This window comes from Hemitrygon akajei, chromosome 24, assembly GCF_048418815.1.
Source record: "Hemitrygon akajei chromosome 24, sHemAka1.3, whole genome shotgun sequence".
NCBI classification, from domain to species: domain Eukaryota; kingdom Metazoa; phylum Chordata; class Chondrichthyes; order Myliobatiformes; family Dasyatidae; genus Hemitrygon; species Hemitrygon akajei.
In genome coordinates, this window is record NC_133147.1 from 8703340 (window position 1) to 8729041 (window position 25702).

Sequence of the window (25702 nt, forward strand, 5' to 3'; positions counted from 1 at the left end):
GGGAATGTCTTCTGTTTTGCCACTCGTATGATCTGTTCCTTTAAAGACCATCCTTGATTGAGTGTAAAATTGAATAACCTTGGCAGCTCCCAGATTGTTGAGATCAACTCTAGTTCAGTGCAGTGCTGCATGAAGCAAGCCAGGCTGTCTTTAAATCAATAGTGATCCTGGGTTTATCCTCTCCTTCAGTTTACACCGGCTGCTTGCTGTAGTTCTGGAGTGTGTTATAGTCACTGAGTCACGAGTGGATCACCTGTGACACTGCTCACAAAGAGATTAAGATCAGATGAAGTTTTATTTGTCACGTGTATGTCAAAACATCAGCCACAAAGCGAAATGTGTCATTTGCTCTAATGACTGATGCAGTCCAGGGATTGTGCTGGGGGCCAAAAGTAGCATGCCCACAATTTACTAACTGTAAGCCGTATGTCTTTGGAATGTGGGAGGAATCCCATGCGGTCAAGGAGAGAACTTTCTGAAGTTCTCTATCTGTCTATATCAAGTCTATATCAAGTGTTTGATATCTCTACACTGGGGACAAGATTCTGAATGTCTACCCTGTCTATTCTTCTCGTAGTTTTAAAATCTGCTATCAGGTATCACCTCAGCCTCTGACACTCTAGAGACCTACTCAAGTTTGTCCAACCTTTTCTTATAATTCGCATTCTTGTTTGTGTTTTATTGTTTGCATGATTTGTTTTCTTCTTTCTCTCTCCGTCTGTCTCTCTCTCTGTTTCTCTCTCCCTCTCTTTCTCTCAGACTCTGTCTCTGACACTCTCCCTTTCTCTGACTCTCTGAATCTCTCTCTCTCTCTCTCTGACTCTCTGACTTTTTCTGACTCTCTCTCTCTCTGCACATTTGGTGTTTGTTGTTTTTATTTGTTTTGTGGCTGTCAGTAAGGAGACAAACCTGAATGATGTATATTGTGTACATGGTTTGATTATAAAAGTACTTTGAACTTTGAATTCCAATCCAGACAGTGTCTTGGTAGACATTTTCACAGTCTTCACATACTAGTTTTAATGGGGCGACCAGAAGTATACGCAATACTCCGTGCAGTTGAAAAGAGAACCACAAGAGGTTCTGCAAAGGCTGGAAATCCAGAGCAACGCACACAAAATGCAAGAAAAAAATAGCAGGTTAGGCAGCATCTATGGACCGTGTGGGTTTCCTCCAGATGCTCTGGTTTCCTCCCATGGTCCAAAGGTGTACAGGTTGGTAGGTTAATTGATCATAGTAATTTGTCCTGTGATTAGGCTCGGGTTAAATTGGGAGTTGCTGGGCTGGAAAGGGCTGAAGGGCCAGTGCTGGGCTGTATGCCGATCAATCAAATAATAAATCGATCAATAAATATGGAGAGGAATAAGTAGTTGATGGTTCAGGTCAAGACCCTTCCTCAAGACTGCTGACATTTTGGGCCAAGACCTTTCATCAGGACTGCTGACATTTTGGGCCAAGAGCCTTCATCAGGACTGCTGACATTTTGGGCCAAGACCCTTCATCAGGACTGTTGATGTTTTGGGCCAAGAGCCTTCATCAGGACTGCTGACATTTTGGGCCAAGACCCTTCGTCAGGTCTGCTGACATTTTGGGCCAAGAGCCTTCGTCAGGACTGTTGACATTTTGGGCCAAGACCCTTCGTCAGGACTGCTGACATTTTGGGCCAAGAGCCTTCATCAGGACTGTTGATGTTTTGGGCCAAGACCCTTTGTCAGGACTGCTGACATTTTGGGCCAAGACCCTTCGTCAGGACTGTTGATGTTTTGGGCCAAGACCTGATGAAGGGTCTCACCCAAGTGTCGACAGTGGATTCCTCGCCATAGTTCCTGCCGGACCTGCTGGATTCCTCCTGCATTTTGTGAGCAGTCTGAAAGAGTTAAGTGTCTCAGGTTGATTATTTATGAGAAATGTGAAAGTCTGATGGACAAATGTGATGAAAAATGCAGCAATTGGAATGAATGTTATTAGACAGGAAATACTTGTGTGAAATCAGCGCTCTAGAGTTTCATTATAACAGGCGTATTGTCAATAAACAACAATATGAACTTGCCTAATGATTGTGGTCATTCAGAAATAGAAAGGTCAGGTTACACATCGTGAATTGGTTGTTTGGAATGTATTGTGGAGACTGACACAACGTTTGGACCATAAGTCTATAAGATATAGCAGCAGAATTAGGCCATTTGGCCCATCGAGTCTGCTCCACCATTTCATCATGGCTGATCCATTTCCCTCTCAGCCCCAATCTCCTGCCCTCTCCCCGTATCCCTTCATGCCCTGACCAATCAAGTATCAATCAATCTCTGCCTTAAATATACCCAATAGCTTTGTATCCACTACTACCTGTGGCAATGAATTCCACAGGTTTTCCACTTTCTGGCTAAAGAAATCCCTTCTCATCTCTGTTCTAAATGGACTTAAATGTCCTCTGGTCTTAGACTCACCCACCATAGGTACCATCCTCTCCAAACCTACTTTACCGAGACATTTCAACATTCGATAGGTGTCAATGAGATCCCCCCTCATTCTTCCAAATTCCAGCGAGTTCAGGCCCAGAGCCATCAAACACTCCTCATATGACAAGCCTTTCAATCCCAGAATCATTTTCATGAACCTCCTTTGAACCCCCTCCAATGCAAGAAAATCCTTTCTTTGATAAGGGGTCCAAAACTGTTCACAGTAATCAAAGTGAGGCCTCACCAGTGCCTTTTAAAGCCTCAGCATTACACCCTTGCTTTTATATTCTAGCCCTCTCAAAATGAATGCTAACATTGCATTTGCCTTCCTCACCACCGACTCACCCGACAAATTGATCTTTAGGGAATCCTTCATGAGTACCTCTGCCCCTCAGATTTTTGAGTTCTTGCTCCATTTAAAAAATAGTCTGTGCTTTTATTTCTTCTATCAAAGTGCATGACGCTGACACCGTATTCCACCTGCCACTTCTTTGCCCATTCTCCTAATTTGCCTCAGGTCCTTCTGTAGCCTCTCTACTTCCTCAACACTACCTGCCCCTCCATCATCTGCAAACTTGGCGACAAAGCCATCAATTCCTTCATCCAAATCATTGGCATATAATGTCGAGAGAAACATTGAGACAGGGAATGATGGGATATGGATCGTGTGCAGGCAGGTGGGGTTAATTTGGATATATACACAAACATCGTGCAAAAGGCTGCTCCCCAGATGTTCTGATCTGTTTTCATCGATTAATAAATCTGGAAAATGTTTTACAGGTATCTGTGTATCCATTCATCTCCATTAGTTTGGTAAAACTTGGCAAGAGAACTCGAAGTTGACGCATTACTTTTTAAAAAATTTGTGTTTCAGGTTTCCCCGTCTGATCAGAAGCCCCAGGAGCAGTTGATCTGAATGCCGGTGGACATTTGGTAAGGACAGATCAAAGAATTCCCCTCTGTTTCCAGAAAGTGTTTTTTTATTCATGAAACGTGTGACCAGTCTTTACAAACGTACAGCATCCTTGGCAGTGCAGCAGAGCGTTATATTGCGAGCCAGACATTGTCAATAGGACGTGAAGATTGTGTAAGGTGATAGATGAGTACTGTCGGTGGTTCATGGCTGTGGAAGTGTCTGGTTATTTAGAGCCTTGCGCTTGGAGATTTTCTGCTGGCTCAAACTGGAAGAATGTGTTTCGTCTGTCAGGTGTCTCGCAGGCGTGTTGTGTGTGCTCTCTGTCACACTTTGGCACAGAGCACGTGCCAAATATTACTAATTTGTGTGAAGCAGTTCGTACAGAAACGCCGTTTGTGATGCTGCGGAACAACTTGCTGGGCACATCGAGTGTGAAGGGTGATAAAGTACGTCACTGCCTGAGATTATGTTGGCTTCGTAACATCACTCCTGCCGCTGATCACGTTAGCTGCCCAGCCAAGCCTGAGCTAACTCCAGACTTTACATCTCCAACTTGTTCCTGTTCTACTTCTCCGATCGTATTTTAACTCGAGCAAGTAAATAAATTTGAGGAAGGGAAAAGACATTCAAAGTCCGAAGTAAATTTATTATCAAAGTACATATATGTCACCATGTACAACCCTGAGATTCATTTTCTTGCAGGCATCCACAGTAAAAACAAAGAAACATAATAGAATAATAAAATCCCAGAGCAAACTTCAGCCATTCGGCCCATCAAGCCTGCTCTGCCATTCCACTATGGCTGACTTATTATCTCTCTGAACCCTTCTTCCCGTGACCCTTCATGCTCTGATCTACAATCTATCATCCTCTGCCTTATATATACACCCAGTAACTTGGCCTCCACAGCCACCTGTGGCAATGAATTCCACAGATTCACCACCCTGTTCTAAGTGGGTGCCCGTCTGTTCTGTGGCTGTGCCCTCTGGTCCTAGACTCCCCCACCACAGGAAGCATCCTTTCCGCATCCACTTTATACAGACCTTTCAATCTTTGCAATGAGATCGCCCCTCATTCTTCTGAACTCCAGCGAGTACTTGCCCACAGCCATCAAACGTTTCTCGTATGTTAACCGTTTCATTCCTGGGATAACTTTCGTGAACTTTCTCTGGACTCTTCTCCGATGCCGGCGCATCTGATCTTAGGTAAGGGGTCCAAAACTGCTCACAGTGCTCTGTGTAGACTGACCAATACCTTGTAGAGCCTCAGCATGACATCCTTGTGTTTACATTCTAGTCCTCTCAAAATGAATGCCAACTTTGCATTTACCTTCCTCATCACCGACTCAGCCTCCAAGTTAACCTTTACAGAATCCTGAACGGGAATCCAAGGTCCCTTTGTGCCTTGGATTTTTGAAATTTCTCCACTTCTTTGACCATCCACGTCCTCCTGTAGCCCCCCTGCTTCTTCAAATCTACCTACCCCTCCACCTGTCTTTCTATCGTCAGCAAACTTGGCCACAAAGCCATCAGTTCCATCATCCAAATCACTGATATATAACATAAATAGAAGTGGTCCCAACACTGACCCCTGTGGAACAGCACTAGTCATTAGCAGCCAACAAGAAAAGGCTCCCTTTATTCTCACTCTTTGGTCCTGCTAGTCAGACACTGCTTTATCCATGCTAGTATCTCTCTTGTAATACCACGGGCTCTTATCTTGTTAAGCAGCCTCATGTGTGGAACCTTACCACGGGCCTTTTGAAAATTCAAATAAACAACATCCACTGACTTTCCTTTGTCTATCCTGTCTGTTATTTCCTCAAAGGTTTCCAGCAAATTTGTCAGGCAAGATTTCCCCTTTAGAAAACTTTGGCCTATTTTATCATGTGCCTCCAAGTACTTCGAAACCTCATCCTTGATAATAGTCTCTAACATCTTCCCAACCACTGAGGTTAGACTTCCTGGCCAATAATTTCCTTTCTTCTGCCTCCCTCCCCTCCTTAAAGAATGGAGTTATATTTGCAATTTTCCAATCCTCCGGAATCATTCCAGGATCTTTTGATTCTTGAAAGATCATTATTAATGCCTCCACAGTTCCTACAGCTACCTCCTTCAGAACCCTGGTGTATAATCCACCTGGTCCAGGTGATTTATCTACCTTCAGACCTTTCAGCTTTCCAAGCACTTCTCCCAGGTAATAGCAACTACATTCACTTCTGCCCCCTGACACTCGAATTACTGACATACTGCTTGTGTCTTCCACAGTGAAGGCTGATGCAAAATACCAATTAAGTTTGTCTGCCATTTCTTTACCCTCCATTACAATCTCTCCAGCATCATTTCCCACCAGTCCGATATCCACTCTCTTCTCTCTTTTACTCTTTATACATCTGAAAAAAGTATTTATATCCTCTTTGATACTATGAACTAGCTTACCTTCAGATTTCATCTTTTCTCTCTTTATGGCTTTTTTAGTTGTCTGCTGTTGGTTTTTAAAAAGCTTCCCAATCCTCCAACTTCCCACTAATTTTTGCTCCATTATATGCCCTCTCATTTCCCTTTTATGCTGTCGTTGACTTCCATTGTCAGCCACGGTTGTCTTATCCTCCCTTTAGATTACTTTTCATCTTTGGGGTGTGTCTATCTTGCGCCTTTCAAGTTTCTGCTAGAAACACCAGCCATCGCTGTTCTGCCATCATTCCTGCTAATGTCCACTTCCAATCAACTTTGGCAGCTCCTCTGTCCCGCCTCTGTAGTTCCTTTTACTATACACCCCTCCCCTTGGGTTTAGATACAACCTGTCCTTTTCGTACAAGTCGTACCTTCCCTTCACCAGTTCCCTAGCCACACATTCATCTCCCAAACCATCCTATTCTCACCCTCACTGGTGCGTGGCACAGGCAGCAATCCGGAGATGACTACCCCGGAGGTCCTGATTTTCAGCTTTCTACCAACTCCCTATGTTCTCTCTTCAGGATCTCCTCCCTTTTCCTGCTTATGTCATTGGTACCAAAATGTACCATGACTCATTGAGAAATGACACACAAAGACTGACAGTCAATGTGCAAAAACAGACAAACTGTGCAGATGCAAAAAAAAATAATATTGAGAACATGAGTTGTAGAGTCCGTGAAAGTGAGTCCATAGGTTGTGGAATTAATTTAGTGTGAAGTTATCCACACCGGTTCAGGAGCCTGATAGTTGAAGGATAATAAGACCATAAGACATAGGAGCAGAATTAGGCCACTCAGCCCATTGAGTCTGCTCCGCCATTCCATCATTGCTGATCCTGGATTCCAAACAACACCGTACACCTTCCTTCTCGCCATATCCTTTGATGCTGTGACCAATCAGGAAATGGTCAACTTCTGCTTTAAACATACCCACGGACTTGGCTTCCACCGCAGTCTGCGGCAGGGAATTCCGCAGATTTGCCATCCTCTGGCTAAAAAAATTCATCCTTACCTCTGTTCTAAAAGGTCACCCCTCAATTTTGAGGCTGTTCCCTTGAGTTCTGGATTACCCCCCCCCCCCCCCACCATGAGAGAACATCCTCTCCACATCCACCTTATCTAGTCCTTTCAGCGTTTGGTAGGTTTCAGTGAGATCCCCCCGTATTCTTCTAAGTTCCAGTGAGTACAGGCCCAAAGATGCAAAACACTCCTCATATGTTAACCCCTTCATTCCTGGAATCATGCTCGTGAACCTCCTCTGGACTCTCTCCAATGACAACACATCCTTTCTGAGACAAGGGGCCCAAAACTATTGACAATACTCCAAGTGAGGCCTGACTAGCGTCTTATGAAGCCTCAGCATTATCTCCTTGTTTTTATATTCTATTCCCCTTTAAATAAATGCCAACATTGCATTTGCCTTCTTTACCACAGACTCAACCTGTGAATGAACCTTCTGGGAGTCTTGCACAAGGGCCCTGAATTCCCTCTGCACCTCTGATGTTTGAATTTTCTCCCCATTTAGATAATAGTTCTTTTTACCAAAATGTATTCCCAAAACTGTATTCCATCTGCCACTTTTTTGCCTATTCTTCCAATCTGTCTAAGTCCTACTGTAATCGGATTGCTTCCTCAGCACTGCCTACTCCTCCACCTATCTTCGTATCATCTGCAAACTTTGCCACAAAGTCATCAATTCCATCATCTAAATCATTGACAAACAATGTGAAAAGTAGAGTTCCCAGTACTGACCCCTGAGGCCCACCACTCATCACTGGCAGGCAACCAGAAAAGACCCCTTTTATTCCCGCTCGCTGCCTCCTGCCTGTCAGCTACTCCATTATCCATGCCGGTATCTTTCCTGTAGCACCATAACCTTTTACGTATCTTGTTAAGCAGCCCTTTATTAACTGACAAATCCAAGTAAATGACATCCACTGCCTCTCCTTTGTCTCTCCTGCTTGTTACTTCCTCGAGGAACTCTATTTGTCAGGGCAAGATTTCCCATCACAGAAACCATGCTGACTTTGACTTATTTTAGTAACTTCCTGAACCTGGTGGTGTGGGACTCAAGTTTCGGTAGCAGTGGGTCTGAAACCACCAAATGATATAAACCCCAGTTTGACCAGCGTCCGTGGAGGCAGGAAACCAGCTGTTCTCACCTGGCCTTGTTAACATGACTGGCCGGCTTGACCAATTGCCTGCTGAATGTGCGGTGAAACATCCTCTCTATGGGTGACTCACGACGTGCAGTAATTCCCATCTTGCAAAACTGTGCAGAGAAATGGTTGATTACTGAAATTATTCTCTCCATCAGTTTTTGTATTTGGTTGTGAAATCCCAGGCGTACTGAGGGCATCAGAAAAAGGGAGGGGAGGAGGCTGCTCGGGCAGCTCTGAGATAACGGCTCAGGTTCAGTTTTGCTTATCACGTGTACATCGAAACACACAGTGAAATATGTCATTTGTGTTAACAACCAAAACACTCGAGGAGGTGCTGGGGGCAGCCCGTAAGTGTCACCATAGCATGGCCCACAATGTTCAGCAAAACAACAACATTACAAAAGCAACAGCAACACAGCGACAATAATAACATCAACAGTAACAATAACAACACAACGACACATGAGCAACAACAAACTAACATCAACAACAATAATAACAATATAACAATAACAATGCAACGACACATCAGCAACAGCCACAACAAAAGCAACAATGCTGCAACAATAACATCAACAATCACAATAAAAACACAATAACAATACAACAACCAAAGCTGAAGCAACAACAACGCATCAACAACAGCAAGACAAACCAGAGCAAAACAAGCCCCTTTCTTCACTCCCACCCAACCATTCTCACACGCCAGTACAACCTTCCAACCCCGGTACAGTCTGCCTCTGGTCGTCTAGTCCTAGTCCCCGGACTCACAGACATCGGACACCCAACCTCCAGACAGGTGATCCCTGGGGCTTCAACATTTAGGCCTCAGCCTCTGAACTTGCCAACTTCAGCCATCAGCCTCTAGTATTGACCCCAGGACTTGCTGATCACTGGGCTTTGAAGTCTGGGCTCCTGGGAGAATAATGGGGCCTTCGTTTAAAGACTCCTCCAGAGTTGAGGGACATCCTCTGGGATGCTCTGTGGTTACAGCTGAGATTTTTCAAAGTTCAAAGTACGGTTATTATCAAATGTGTATACTATATACAGCCTTGAGATTCATCTCTGAAAGGGCAGCCGCGAAACAAAGGAACCCAATAGAGCCCAGTAAAAAAATCCAGACAAACACCTGATGAGCAGGAAAAAAACCAATGTGCAAACAACGAAAGTAAGCAAATAACATTCAGAGCTGAAGGTCAGGAAAGTGAGCCCGCAGCCACGAAGTTAGTCATCACTGCAGCCGATCCAGGCGCCCGTTAGTTGCAGGCCACAGCCTCAGTTCAGTGCAGAGCCGAGTAAACCTCGTGGAGCAGCGAGCTGAACACCAACCTGTCTCTGTCCTCCAGAACTGACATCCTGACCTTTTCAGTCTGGCCTGGCACTTAATCGGCCAAACAGCCAGTCGATCCTCGCTCTCGAATCCTGGGCCCTGCTGCTTCGATATGATCTTGGGCCTGGGATCCACCACTTTGACTTGTCCCGTACCCAATTTGGCCCTGCGCTTCAATCGGTCGAACCTTGGCCTATTCCTCGCTCTCGGCCTGGGCCCTGCCGCCTTGCCTCAGTTCTGTTACTTCAAATTGCCTCCAAGTCCATTCCAGCAGCCAAACATTGGCTCATTCCCCACTCCTGGGCCCAGGCCCCGCTTCCTTGATTTTTGTGATCTAGGGTGAGATTTGAAACCGATTCTTGTGACTCAGTAGAGAGCCCTGTTGTGCCGTGATCAGAGATTTACCGGGATCTTGCCTGGATCGGAGAGCATGTCTTATTGGTTCAGGAAGTGACGCAAGATGAGAGGTGAGTTGATAGAGGTGTACAAGATGATACAGAGATTTTTCCCCAGGGCAGGGATGACTACTACAGGGGGGCATAATTTTAAAGTGATTGGAGGGAAGTATAGGGGGATGTCAGAGGTAGTTTTTTCACAGGGAGAGTGGTAGGTGTGAGGGGTTGTAGTAGAGGTAGTTACATTTGGGACATTTAAGAGATGGGTGCATGGAAGAAAGAAAAATGTAAGGTATGTGGGGGGAGAATGTTAGACTGATGATAGAGGAGGTTAAAACTCGGCACAGCATCATGTGTCGGAGGGCCTGTACTGTTCTATGCTCGATGTTCAATCCTTTTGTGGGATGCTTGGGGAGAAGATCAGAACGCAACGATACTCTGACATTTGATGCTTTGAACTCCTCACCGTCGGGGTAAATTCCACTGTTCGATCTCTCTTCAGCGGATGAAATTGTTGCCGTTTTCATCGCTGGGGGCCCTTTGTCTTTCACCGTGATGCCAGTCACAACTGGATGACTTTGAAGAGCTTTAAAATAGATTTTGAAACTGACAACCAAGCACTTGAGGGGAAATGTCACCGAATAGGGGTGGAATCATTAAAATACATTAATGGAGCGTTATCTTGAGAATGCAAGGATGTCAATTGACAGAATTATATAGTGTCACTGAGGATTTGAAATGTAGGACACAGTATGCTCTCCAAAACTGTGTTTTTATTTAAAATGTAACTCGGGAAAAGCACATGGATCATTTCAGTTAAAATCAAGACCTAGAATTTGTAATACGTAAAAATAGATTTTATTTAAGCCTCTGGAGATTTATGTTGTGTCGAGACGTGTGTTAACTCGGTTTTTCACTTGAACAGCACATACGTGTTCATGTCATTCACTCTTTCAACTGATATGAAACACATACATTCATTCCCAACTAGCACCAGCCTGCCCGTCGTCGAAGGCACATCCAGAAAGGAGCACATACATTCACTAGCCACTCCATAAGGCACAGGAGGTTCCTAATAAAGTGGCCACTGACTATCTTCCAGGAGCGGTGCTTCAGAAAAGTAGTCTCCATCACTAAGGACACCCCCCGCCCCCCCCCCCCCCCGTCACCCAGGACATGCCCCCTTCTCATTGCTACCACCCGGGAGGAGTACAGAAGCCTGAAGACACACACTCAGCAATTCCGGAAAAGGTCCTTTCCCTTTGCCATCCGATTGGACCCATGAACACTTCCTCACTACTTTTTAAAACGTTTCTGGTTTTGCACTGCTTTCTTAGTTTAACTATTTAACATGCATACGGTATATGCACTTACTGTAATTCAGTTTATATCTGTGTTTATCATTTATTGCAATTGACTGTAACTGCAAAGGTAACGCATTTCCCCACATGCACCAGTGCTGTTAAACCTGATTCTGATTTATACTCTTATTGTAATTTATAGCCCTTTTTAGGTGTTGCATTGTCGGAAAATAGCAAATTTCACGATGTATGTCAGTGATAAACCTGATTCTGATCCTGTTCCCGGGAATCCACGATGTCTTGGCCCGTAGCTGCCCTGTGCTGCTTGTCAGACACAGGCAACCTGGCAACAACGAGTTGGAATCAGCCACAGACGAGGAGCCACATATGCATTTGTACAAATTGCCTTCATCCATTTTGCAGGATCCTTTCCAGCGCAGAGCCATTAAAGTGTCGACCTTTTGCCTGAGGCGGTCGTTAACTCTCTGTGATATAGCGCGTTAATTGGAGTGTTCGATTTCAGTATCTCGTGCATTCTCATTTGTAGTGTACGTGAACTTGAATCTGAACTCTCTTCTGTGTTTTATCCAATTTCACAAAGCACTCAGTGCTGACAATCAGAGCCTCTTGTTTGTATCACTACTAAAAAAATTCAAGATGATTGCCCGCAAGGTAAATCAGAGGTTTGGAGTGAGAGACGAGGTGACACACAGGTACAGTAAAAATCAGCATTTTGTGGGAGTTTTGACAGCAGCCAATCAGAGATCGGGATTCATTAGCGAGGGAAAATAAAAATTAGCGGCCTTGGTTGGAGTGGAGAGTGTAAGAGTGATGATCTGAGGCTTTAGCTCTTTGAGGCTTTGGCGAGGAGAGGCTTGAGTGAGAGAAGGAAAGAAGGTGCAGGTAGATTTTTTTTTCAGTTTATTTATTGTTTCCTTCTTTATAATTGCACAGTTAGAGCAGTAGAGATGCCCAGGTAGGATAGTTAAAGCTCCTCTTGTGTGACGTAGGAAGTCAGGGAGACCTGCAGTGGCCCAGATGAATTCAGGCAAAGAAGTGAAACTTCTTTACTCAGAGGGTCAGACAGACAGACAGACATACATACTTTATTGATCCCGAGGGAAATTGGGTTTTGTTACAGCCGCACCAACCAAGAATAGTGAAGAAATATAGCAATATAAAACCATAAATAATAATAAGTTAATCATGCCAAGTGGAAATAAGTCCAGGACCAGCCTATTGGCTCAGGGTGTCTGACACTCCGAGGGAGGAGTTGTAAAGTTTGATGGCCGCAGGTAGGAATGACTTCCTATGACGCTCAGTGTTGCATCTCAGTGGAATGAGTCTCTGGTTGAATGTACTCCTGTGCCTAACCAGTACATTATGGAGTGGATGGGAGTCATTGTCCAAGATGGCATGCAACTTGGACAGCATCCTCTTTTCAGACACCACCGTCAGAGAGTCCAGTTCCACCCCCACAACATCACTGGCCTTACGAATGAGTTTGTTGATTCTGTTGGTGTCTGCTACCCTCAGCCTGCTGCCCCAGCACACAACAGCAAACTTGATAGTGAGTGGGTGGTGAGAGGGTGGTGAGAGGGTGGGATGAGCTGCCAGCAGAAGTGGTGGGTGGGGTTCGATTTCAACATTTACGAAATATTTGGAAAGGTACATGGATGGTAGGGCTATGGTCTGGGTGCAGATCAATGGACACTAGGCAGAATTATAGTTTGGTATAGACTAGATGGGCCAAAGGGCCTTTGTCAGTTCTGTAGTGCTCTATGACTCTGGGAATAGTAATGGACTTGAAGTGATACAGACTTAATTAAGCTATCAAAAGCCCCTGAGATGTGGTTTGTTGGGATATTTGGACAACCTCCAGTTCCACTTGCAGTCTCTGGAATTAGCTCCGCCTTTAGTTCAAAGTTCAAAATAAATTTATTATCAGAGTAAGTATATACGTCAGCATTTGCTACCTAGAAATTCTTTTTCTTGCAGGCATATACAGGAAAATAAAGAAATGCAATAGAATTGATGAAAAAACCATACACAACAAAGACTGACGAACAGTCAGAAATATGGAACACTGCATGAGTTAGCACAACATCCCGTAAGCACAGTCCACGAGTTCTCTGCCAGCTGTTGCCTGCAGCTGGTAGGTGCTTAAGCTGGTGTGTGGCACGATGTGAATGCTGTGCTTTGTGTGAGCAATGGTGCATGTGTGTTATCTTCCTGAATTATATAACAGTGCCTTTATTGGAGCAGATTACACAGGGGGTGCTGCGGGGCCCTGCTATTGCTGCCCCCTCCAACTGGTATGCTCCATTGTCCAGACAGCTGTCTACAGCAGCATGGGCCTCTGCTCTGCTCCGCCATCCTTCTGTGAAGGGCGGGAGAGAGAGAGAAAGGGAGAGAGAGAGAGAGGAGGGAGGGAGGGAGGGAGAGAAAAGAAGAGAGAACTTTCATTGACTCACCGACCACCGATCTCCTCTCGCAACTCCTTCCTGCCAAGGTGAGCCTTCCCAAGCAAAACGTACACCAGAGAACTGACGCTACATTAACAGCCACCCGGAGGATCACAGGCGCCTCCTTGCCCTCTATTTTTGACATTTACCGGGATCGTTGTGGACGAAGGGCCTGAAGCATTGTTGAGGATCCCTGCCACCCATCCCACAATCTCTCTGACCCACTACCATCAGGAAGGAGGTACAGGAGCATCAGGACTAGGAGTGCCAGACTGATTAACAGGTTTTTCCCTCAGACTGGGAGACTAATGAACACCCTGCCCCACCGAGGCCTCGTCACTACGACAGCGAGCTGTTTGATGTTTACCTGTGCTGTGCTCTACATACATTTTGAATTATATACTATTAGCTTATTTATGGTAATATTTTGGTTTATGTGCTATGTGTGATATATATTTTGTTTGTACACTGTGATCCAGAGGAAAATTGTTTCATTTGGTTGTATATATGTACAGGCAGATGAGAATAGACTTGAACTGGAATTAGATTTTTTTTTGGAGTTATGGAGCCATTTTGATGGGGGGGGTCACTTCAAAGTTCAAAGTACATTTATTATCAAAGTATGTATACATTGGTGTTGGCACGTGGCCAAGTGGTTAAGGTGCTCGTCTAGCTATCTGAAGGTCCCTAGTTCGAGCCTTGGCTGGGGTTTGTGTGTTGTGTCCTCGAGCAAGGCACTTAACCACACATTGCTCTGCGACGATACCGGTGCCAAGCTGTATCAGCCCTTGCCCGTCCCTTGGGCAACATTGGTGGCGTGGAGAGGGGAGACTTGCAGCTTGGGCAACTGCCAGACTTCCACAAAAAAAAACCTTGCCCAGGCTTGTGCCCTGGGAACTTTCCAAGGTGCAAATCCATGGTCTATCGAGGCTAATGGAGGCCTACACTACACATTATACAACCCTGAGATTTGTCTGCTTACAGGCAGCCACGAAACCAGGAACCCAAAAGAACCCATTTAAAAAGCAGACCAACCCAATGTGCAGCGAGAGAGAGAGAAACACCATTATTAAAGAATAAAAGTAAGGAAATAGCATTTAGATTGAAAGGTATACTTTAGAGACGGAGCGAGGAGCAGCTGGAGCTGTACCATAGCCCCAACCACAGTTCAATGTAGAGCCAAGTCATCGTCTTGGAGCAGCGAGCGGAACTGGCCCGACCCTCACCTTTGGTCCCATCACCTGCCTTTTCAATCCAACTAGTCCAGTGTTTAAATCATCCCAACATCGTGTCGTCCCTCGCACTAGACCCAGGCCCTTTCGCATCAATACACCCTGACTCTGATATGGGTCTCTGTTGTGGTCTGAAAGTGGGAAGTGAGCAGGGAGAGGAGAATCGTGGTTGGGAAAAGGGGAAGATAGAGGGGAAGGAGTGGGAAGCATCAGAGAGACATTCTGTACTGATCAGTAAACCAATTGTTTGGAATGAAATGACCTTGCCTGGTGTCTCAGGGCTGGGTGTGTCTGCACCTGCATCACCCCCTGCCCCTGGCACTCCTTCTCTGCCACATCTCCCACCCTTGCCATTCCCAACATTCTTTGCTCCCACCAGATTTACAAACTCGCTCTCTGCTCCATGTTAACAAAGACAGTATTGTGCCAGTCTTGGGCACCCGAGCTACATATGTGTGCCTATGTTTAATTGTCATTCAGCCATACTCAGGAATATAGCCAAACAAAACAGCGTTTCTCTGGGGTCAAAGAGCAAAACACAGTACCAACACTCACACACAATATAAATAATTATGATAGCATATAAACAGAGTCACAAAAAATAGGAAAATAATAATAATATATCCCAAGTCCCTTAGTGTCATGGCCTGTAGATTTATGGTACATGGATGTTGTCCTGAAGCCATGTTTCTGCAAGAACAAGCCCCCAGCAGTTTCTCATCTCACATAAGTGCAGCCTTCCCCTTCCCTGGGAAAAGGGTTGTGTGCATATTCCAGAAAGGATACAATTAACTCTTATTGGAAATGTTTAGATATCGTGTTCAATGGGCCAGTCCTTGATCTGTGTCACTTGTGCCACATCAAAGCCAGTGTCTAGTAATCTCGGGCTGTTCCTGCCCATCCTTGCTAGTAGTAATGAGAAGAGGGGTCTTCAGGCTCCTGTACCTCCTCCCTGATGGTAGTAATGAGAAGGGGGGTCTTCAGGCTCCTGTACCTCCTCCCTGATGGTAGTAATGAGAAGAGGGGTCTTCAGGCTCCTGTACCTCCTCCCTGATGGTAGTAATGAGAAGGGGGCATGTCCTGGATGGTAAGGGTCATTCAGATGCCATTCAGAACTGACTGTGAAATCGTCCTGATCTAGCCCGTTGAAGACACACAAAACAGGTCAGGTTCCGCAGGCAAGGGAAGTGAAAACGATGAGCAATAAAAATAAATATAAGGCCATAAGACCATAAGATATAGGAGTAGAATTAGGCCATTTGGCCCATCGAATTTACTCTGCTGTTTCATCATGGCTGATCCAATTTTCCTCTCAGCACCAATATCCTGCCTTCTCTTTGCATCCTTTCACATCCCGACCAATCAAGAATCTATCAACTTCTCCCTTAAATATACATAAATTCTTGGCCTCCACAGATGCCTGTGTTAAAAAACTCCACAGATTCTCCACTCTCTGGCTGAAGAAATTCCTCTCCATCTCCATTCTAAAAGGATGCCCCTCAATTCTGAGGCTGTGTCCTCTGGTCTTAGACTCTCCCACCATAGGAAACATTCTCTCCACACCTTCTCTATCAAGGCCTTTCAACATTCAGTGAGGTTAACCATCATTCATCTGAATACAGGCCCAGAGCCATCAGCTGCTCTTCATATGACAAGCCATTCAATCCTGGATTCATTTTCCTGAACCTCCTTTGAACCTCAGTTTTTTGTATTTTCTCCCCATTGGGGTGGTAAATTGGATTAGAAAGTATGCAGATAATACTAAGGTAGGTGGCGTTGTGGATAATGAAGTAAGTTTTCAAAGTTTGCAGAGAATTTTAGGCCAGTTAGAAGAGTGGGCTGAGTGATCTCAGATGGAGTTTAATGCTGATTAGTGTGAGGTGCTACATTTTGGTAGGAATAATCCGAATAGGACATATATGGTAAATGGTAGGGCATTGAAGAATGCAGTAGAACAGAGTGATCTAGGAATAATGGTGCATAGTTCCCTGAAGGTGGAATCTCATGTGGATAGGGTGATGAAGAAAGCTTTTGGTATGTTGGCCTTTATAAATCAGAGCATTGAGTATAGGAGTTGGAATGTAATGTTAAAATTGTTCAAGGCATTGGTGAGGCCGAATTTGGAGTATTGTGTACAGTTCTGGTCTCCGAATTATAGGAAAGATATCAACAAAATAGAGAGAGTACAGAGAAGATTTACTAGAATATTACCTGGGTTTCAGCACCTAAGTTACAGGGAAAGATTGAACAAATTAGGTCTTTATTCTTTGGAGCGTAGAAGGTTGAGGGGGGACTTGATAGAGGTATTTAAAATTATGAGGGGGATAGATAGAGTTGACGTGGATAGGCTTTTTCCGTTGAGAGTAGGGGAGATTCAAACAAGAGGACATGAGTTGAGACTTAGGGGGCAAAAGTTTAAGGGTAACATGAGGGGGAATTTCTTTACTCAGAGAGTGGTAGCTGTGTAGAATAAGATACAAGCCCATGAAGTGGTAGAGGCAGGTTCGGTATTGTCATTTAAAGTAAAATTGGATAGATATATGGACAGAAAAGGAATGGAGGGTTATGGGCTGAGTGCGGGTCAGTGGGACTAGGTGAGAGTAAGCGTTCGGCACGGACTAGAAGGGCCGAGATGGCCTGTTTCCGTGTTGTAATTGTTATATGGTTCTTTCTTTTCATTTCTTTTACTGAAGTGCATGACCATACACTTCCAGACACTGTATTCCATCTGTAATTTATTTTCCTGTTCTCCTAATCTGTTAAAGTCCTTCTGTAGTCTCCCTACTTCCTCAGATTGTCTGCAAAATTTGCAACAAAGCTATCAATTCCATCATCCCAACACAGACACCACTAGTCACCGGCAGCCAATCAGAAAAGACCCCTTTTATTCCCACTCTTTGCCTCCTGCCAGTCAACCACTGCTTTATCCTTGCTAGAATCTTTTCTGTAATACCATGGGCTTGTAGCTTGTTAAGCATTTTCATGTGTGGCTCCTTGTCAAAGGCCTTCTTAAAATCCAAGTATACACTATCAACTGATTCTCCTTTGTCTTGTGTTATTTCTTCAACAGATATGTCAGACAAGATTTTCCCTTGAGGATACCATGCTGACTTTGACCTATTTTAATCATGTGCCTCCAAGTACCCTGAGGCCTCATCCTTAGTAATTGACTCCAACACCTTCCCAACTATTAAGATCAGACTAACCAGCCTATAGTTTCCATTCTTCTATCTTTCTCCCTTCTTGAAGAGTGGAGAGACATTTGCAATCTTCCAATCTTCTGGAACCATTCCAGAATCTAATGATTCTTGAAAGATAATTACTAATACCTCCACAATCTCTTCAGCCATCTCTTTCAGAACCCTGAGGTGTACACCATCTGGTCCTGATGATTTATCTACCTTCAGACCTTTAGTTTCCCAAGAACCTTCTCCCTAGTAATGGTGACTAAACACACTTCATGACCCCTGACACCTGGAACTTCACCATACTGCTAGTGTTTTCCACATTGCAGACTGATGCAATATACTTATTCAGTTCATCCGCCATTTCCTTGTTCTACTACCTCTGCAGCATCATTTTCCAGCAGTCCAATATCCACTCTCACCTCTCTTTTATGCTTTATGTATCTGAAGAAGTTTTTGGTATCCTCTTTAATATTACTGGCCAGCTTACTTTTGTATTCCATCTTTACCTTCTTAATGACTTTTTAGTTGCCTTCTGTTGGTTTTTAAAAGCTTCTCAATCCTTTAACTTCCCACTGATTTTTGCTTATTATATGCCCTCTCTTTGGCTTTTATGTTGGCTTTGACTTCTCTTGTTAGCCACGGTTGTGTCATTTTGTCTTTAGAATATGTAAAAGAGATTGCTGATGCCGGCCAGTGGACGTTTTGGGTTGAGAACTTTCATCCAGTCCAGATGAAGAATCTCAACATGAAATGTCCACTTCCTTCCACAGATGCTGCCTGAGACACTGAGTTCCTCCTACGCCTCGAGTGTTTGTTTGAACTTCTATAGCCTCTTTCGTATAACATTCAGGATATCTAAAGCTCTTCAACAGTCTCAGAAACATTTTGGAAGTGCTGGTTTTGTTGTGTCGGAGGGTATTTGTCTCTGCAGACAGAAGTTGTCAACTGCCCGAAGTTGACTCATGGAACACACATTGGCATTTGCAAGCCTCTACAATTAGGAACCCTGTCGCTGTCCGCTCAGCATTTCTTAAAGAGGAGTATTTGCACTGGGTGTTCCTGGCACTGTTACCGCATGCTTGAGCCTCTGAGCCTTGGGCAAGAATGGAAAAGCAGTGATGCAAGATAAAAAAGATGATTTGACAAATGCGTAAAAATGGAAACTGCCGAGGCAATAACTGGAATGTTTCTGTTTCACTTCCTAGTTTATACTAGGAAGAACTTGGTAAGTAGCTTTCACAAAACTTGTTCTACAATGAAAATTCTCCTGATAGCTAAACTGGGCTGAAGTTCTCTTTAGTAGTCAAAATAGCATACTTTTAAAAAATCAGATTTAACTGTGACTGGCTTAATCACCAACAACAATGAATCTGCATATGGAGAGGAGATGCTGAAAATGTCCGATTGGTGCAGGAACCTCAACGTCAAGAAGATAAAAGAAATGATAATTGACTTCAGGAAAGCAAGGGGTCCTGAACAAGCCCCACTAATAATAAATGGTGAGGTAGTGGAAAGGATCTCCAGTTTCAAGTTTTCAGGGCTGAATATCACCGAGGAGGTCTCTTGGTCTGTCAACACAGCCACAATAGCAGGGAAGGCACAACAGCAACTATACCACTTGAGGTGGTTAAGGAGAGCTACTCCGCCCAAAGAAACTGCTGGGCAACTTTTATCGATGTGCGATAGAGAGCAGACCGACATACGGAATGACAGTGTGGGCCTCTAGCTGAAGCAAGACAGATCACAAAGAACTTCCAACCGGTGATTAGGACGGCTCAGCACATCACTGAGACTCAACTACCAGTCCCGGAGACAATCTACAACTCTCGATGCCTACGGTACACTTGTAATATCGTTAATGACCCGTCCCATCCCAGACACTGTCTGTTCAATCTCCTGCCATCTGGTAGGAGATACAGAAACATTTTGGCCAAGACAGTAAGACTGAAAAACAGCTTCTTCCTGAGGGCTGCTGTGCAGCTGAATAATGCTACACCCCGGCTTACCAATGGCCTTCGAGTGACACGGACTATTGAAGACTCTTGTTGCATTTAGTATGGGATTTTTTTTAAAATTAAGCTGTACCACATGCATTGTAACTATCTGTTTTACACAGACTGCAGTAGAACCCCAATCTTGTTGTCTTGAACAATGCAATAAAGTTCTGTTCTGTTCAATTATGCTTCTGATCACCACGCTGTTGAAATGATGCAGTTGTACTGGAGAGATTCAGCAGGATGTTAATCTGGCCTGGATAGAAAATTTTGGTTGTGAAGAGCACAAATGAGCACACATCACCACAAATGAGCACATCCACATGGAGCACTGTCACAGGAAAGCAGCTCCCATCATAATGGACCCCACTATCAAAACCATGCTCTCTTTTCACTGCTGCCATCAGAAAGGAAGTACAGGAGCCAAAGGACTCACACCACCAGTTTCAGGAGCAGTTATTACCCCTCAGCCATCAGGCTTTTTCCCAGGGCTGAAATAGCTAAGACAAAGGGGCATAGATTTAAGGCACTTGGAAATGGGTACCAAGGGGATGTTGGGTAAGATTTTCACACAGAGAGTGGTGGGCGCGTGGAATGCACTGCTGGTGACGGTGATGGAAATGGATACGATAGGGTCTTTTAAGAGCCTCTTAGATAGGTACATGGAGCTTAGAAAAATAGAGGGCTATGTGGCAGGGAAATTCTAGGCAGTTTCTAGAGTAGGTTACATGGTCAGTACAACATTGTGGGCCGAAGGGCCTGTAATGTGCTGTAGATTTCTATGTTCTAGGTTCAATGGGGATAATTTGACTCAACGTCACTTGTCCCATCATTGAAATGTTCCCATAACCAATGGACTCACTTTCAAGGACTCTTCATTTCTTGTTCTCGATATTTATTGTTTATTTATTTATTATTATTATTTGATTTTTGTATTTGCACAGATTGTCTTTTGCTCATTGGTCGTTTGCCTCTATTGTTGTGTGCAGTTTTTCACTGATTTTATTGTGTTTCTTTGTATTTACTGTGAATGCCCTCAGTATCTCAGGGTAAGATATAGTGATATATATGTACTTTGATAATAAATTTACTTTGAACTTTGGGGCTTAATAGAGTGGACTTATTTTCCGTAAAGCAGAGTCTGAGGAGGGACCTGTGGTGGTCAATGAAATTATGGGAGCTTAGCTAAAGGTAAGTTTTCTCTATACCAGAGATACCTAATACCAGAGAAAATTGGTTTAAGGTGACAAGAAGTTTCGAGGGAATCTGAGGTAGAACTGTTTTCCATGTAGAAGAGTGACTGTAGTCTGGAACATTCTACCTTAAGGGTGGCGGAGACGCTCAATAAATTTAGAAGTGTCTCGATGAGTATTTGAGTCTTTAATGCTGAGTTCCTCCACCATTTTGAGTGTGCATGTCACTTTGACTCTCCAAGACGTTGTGGGCTATGAACCAATTGATCCTAAATGGCTTTAGTAGGGTGGTTGTCCGTTGTATCGGACAATGACAAGAAACCTGTGTGAGAGAGTTTTTGAATTGGAAAAGCCGTTGCATTGGGGCAGTTCCACTGTCTCGATCTCAGAAGTCCAGTGGTACGAACCAGCATCACAAACTGGGGTCTTACTTGGTTGCAGAGGATGACCATGACGACTTGTGCCTTGTCATGCCCTTCACTGCCAACGAAATATTGCAGAACTGCCTTCCTGGCCGTTGGATCTCACTGTAGATCTCGTCCACCGGGCATGTACCTATCTCACTGGGGTATGAGGTCTGCTGGCTACCCTCACCTGGTTTAACCCACCTGTCAAAGTGGTGTAAAGGGTTGTGGCTACTGTCACATGGAAACAGCTACTTGGAGTCACAGGTGAGAGCTGAGTGTCCGGTGGGGACCGAAGGTGAGAGAGCTACCCCAGAATGGACACAAAATGGAGTCATTCAGCACAGAGCCTCATGCTTTTCCACACCATGTATATGTCAACACTCAATGGGACTAGTAGAGGTACTTGGTGGTCAGCATGGCATAGGTGGGCCGAGGCCAGTTTCCGTTCTGTACCGCTCTGTCTCTAATTTGTACGTTCTCTCTGTGAACTGTGTTGCCTCGCACAGTCCAAAGACAGCCCTCCTATTTGGGGGGGCTGGGAGCAGGGGCAGGGGCATGGTAGTGTAGTGGTTAGCAGAAAGCTTTAAAGCACCAGTGACCAGGGTTCAATCCCTGTCACTGCCTCAAGTAAATTCTCCCTGTGATTGTGTGGGTATCCTCCAGGTGCTCTGATTTCCTCCCACATACCATTTAGTAGGTTGATTGGTCATTGTAAATTAGGCTAGGGATAAATAGGTGGGTTGGTTGCTGAGCTGTGTGGCTTATTGGGCTGGAAGGAACAGTTCCATGTGGTATCTCTAAACGTTTTTCAATAGCTTTCAAAGGTACATTTAATGTCAGAGAAATGTATACAATATACATCCTGAAATTCTTTTTCTTCACAAACATCCACAAAAACAGAGGAGTGCCCCAAAGGATGAATGACAGTTAAATGTTAGAAACCCAAAGCCCCCCCCCCCCCAGCTCCCCCCTCCCATGCATAAACAGCAGCAAAGCCACACACCTCTCCCCCACCAGCAAAAAAGCACCGGCTCCTCCCACCGAGCACTCGAGCGTGCAGCAAAGCATCAATAAGGACACAGACTTGCAGTACCCCAAAGACTACTCATTCACCCAGTATTCGACATACCACAGGCTCTCTCTCCCCCTAATAAGGGAAAAAGAGGTGTCCCCATTTCACAGCAAGAGGGGGAGACACAACAAAGCAACTGACCGATTTATGGTGTTAAAAGTCTGTCGCATTGCTACTTCCGAGCTCTGTGCCCAAAGAACTCGGGTCTCTGGGCACGCAGCCGGCAGCCAGCTCACTGCTTTCGATCTTCCGTCTCTCGCAGCGCATCAGGCGACGGCGACACCGGTCTCAAATCCGCCCACCTGTAGAGCCACGAAAATCCGGCACCCTGAAGGTGCGCCGGTCTTCCAGGCCGCATCCTTGGCACGTCAAAAAGCGGCCGGTCGTGAGACCCCGAGAGCGGGTCCCATTTCAGCAAAGAACCGAAGTCAGCGTGTAACTCCAGAACCTTGAAAGGGGAAAAAAGGAGATATTTAAGATAGAAATTGAGCTGTTGTTACTACTTTGGGTGATTTTTGAATCAGAAGGCCTGCATGTAGATAATGAACACTGAGCTGAACTGAACTGAAGTCTGCCTTTTGAATTTGTATTTTATATTCTATGTTTTCATTGTCTTTTCTTGCGGTTTAGATGATTCATTTTGCACGGGGGGGGGGGGTTTGATGTTTGATATTTTTCTTTGAATGGGTTGGTTCCTTGGTTCTTCATTTCGTGGCTGTCTGTAGGGAAGACAAACTCAGGGTTGTATACTGCATACGTACTCTGACAATGAATGTACTTTGAACTTTGAGTAAATAAATGGAACAGTTAAGCAGCTTAGAAAATTCTGTTCTGTTGGAGCCATGGTTTCGGTTGTTTAAAAGGGGCTGAAGAACTCTTGGCCTCTAATTTTAACTCTGCTGTTAACTCCAACAACCCTGTAACTTTGCTATGCATCACTTCTGATCTCAGTTAGGGTGCCTGGTGACAGCTGAGCATTGACTCCTCTCAGCCTTGTCACAGAAATGTGTCATCCTCCCATCCTCCTGGTGCAATCTATCAGAGAAATCATTCACAACTCCGGTGGATTGTGTTTTGATTGTCACATGTGCCGACAAACGGTGGAAAACACAGATAACTCTGACAAAGCTGTTACTTAAATGGCGTAATGCAGGAGCTTTGAGAATTAGCATTACTGTAAGTTAAAAGAGGTGCAATCTTGTATATGCAAGAGATTCTGCAGATGCTGGAAATCTTGAGCAATTCTTCAGTGACCTACTGTTCACTCTGCAAATCTACCCTGGTTTGTCCTCCCAAAGGTCAAGTTCAAGATCAGTTTATTGTCATTCAACCGTAACATGTATATCACCAAACGAGACAATGTTCCTCTGGACCAAGGTGCACCCGCACAACACATTAATTAACATCGCTACAAATAAATTAACAAATAATAAGGTGCATTGATGTCACAAGTTAAAAAGTAAACAGTAAGCACAACTGTGATGAGACCTGGGTGGCAGCAGGGAGATCAGTAACCACCCGGTCTGGGGGAAGAAGCTGTTGCCCCTCCTAACAGCTCTTGTTCTAATGCTACAGTACCTCCTGCCTGATGGTACGGTTCCAAAAGATTGTTGAATGGATGGAAGAGATCATTGGCATTGCTAAGGGCTCTGTGTACAACACCTCACATGTAAGTTAGGACATCAGACCAGAAACCTTTTGGTTTAAGACGGTGCTGGTGAAGCACAGCGATGACTAGCTAGCAGCAAACACACCTACTAAATACCTTATTAATCACACTTTTTCTGGGAAACGATTACTGCAATCGATAGTCTGGAACTTCTCTGTCAGAGCTGAGCTTTTGAAACACCTGTACGTTGGAGTGCGAACTGAAGTCTCAAAGGTACAGGATGGTTGGGGCGTGGCGTGTGTGAACTGAATCGTGGTGGCGCGGGACTGGGGAACGAGCCAGTGGATGGCCACTGGTGGAGTGGACCTGGAGCTGAGGCTAGGTAGAGTCGTGGTGACGAGGCCCGTACCCAAGGTCGAGGAACAAGCTGGCGTTTGGCTGATTTAAGCATCAGGCCAGATTGGGAAGCTCAGGACAGGCTGAATCGAGGCGGCGGGGCCAGGGCCCAAGAGCAGAAGTGAGGAATGTCCCATTGTTTGGTCAATTTAAGTGCCAGGCCAGATTGGGAAAGGTCAGCACGTTGGGGCCAGAGGCGAGGGATACACCAGTGTTCAGCTCATTCCTCCACGAGGTTTACTTTGTTCTGTGCTAAACTGAGGCTGTGGCCTGCAACTAACAGGCCCCAGGATCAGCTGTGACTGACTGCGTGGCTGTGACCTCACTTTCATGAACTTGTGTTATTTTCCTACTTTAATTGTTGCGCGATTTGTGTCTTTTTCTGCATTATGGTGGAACGAACTTCCAGTAGAAGTGGTAGAGGCAGGTTCGATATTGTCATTTAAAGTAAAATTGGATAGGTATATGGACAGGAAAGAAATGGAGGGTTATGGGCTGAGTGCGGGTCGGTGGGACTAGGTGAGAGTAAGCGTTTGGCACGAACTAGAAGGGCCGAGATGGCCTGTTTCTCTGCTGTAATTGTTATATGGTTATATGGTTATTGGGTGTTTGACAGACTTTTTTAATGTATTTTTGGATTTCTTTGTTTTGTGGCTGCCTGTCAGGAGACAAATCTCAAGGTTGGATATGGTATGTGTACTTTGATAATAAATGTAGTTTGAACTTTGAACTGCGTCTCAGTCACTAAGGTCATTGATACAACACCTTGCAATTCTTTATCCAGTGTTACAAACGGGGGAGAGGTTTAGAAACGTCAATGTATGTTTCATGATTCAACCTCTGACTGAGGTGCATTGAAATGAAACGACCAAAATGACTAGTACATATCTCTGACGTATGGCAGGATTGTAGAGTACAGCCATGGGTTAATTCTGAGCGGAGTTAGCTCTGAAGGATTTTATTCCACATGCCGTCTGCAGAGAACTCTCTTGCAGCTCACATTCAGAGCTGTCTGGGGCTATGCACTGGGAAACCTGCAGCAGGAGACTGCCTAACGCATGCCACCTGTCGGTTTCTGTTGATTAGAGACAAGCGTCATTGACTACCACCTCCCAGAGCAGGAACTTAATC

General features: G+C 44.7%; 1 protein-coding gene across 3 annotated transcripts in view; it reads left to right on the top strand.

Annotated features, from left to right (window-relative positions):
* Nucleotides 1–25702, top strand: part of LOC140715853 (tyrosine-protein kinase Fyn-like) — a 269606-nt gene that overhangs the window by 125212 nt on the left and 118692 nt on the right. For all 3 annotated transcript variants that reach the window (XM_073028301.1, XM_073028300.1, XM_073028303.1), the window contains one exon: nt 3331–3389. The gene's annotated coding sequence lies outside the window, so the exon portion shown is untranslated. The remainder of the gene's footprint in view (nt 1–3330; nt 3390–25702) is intronic.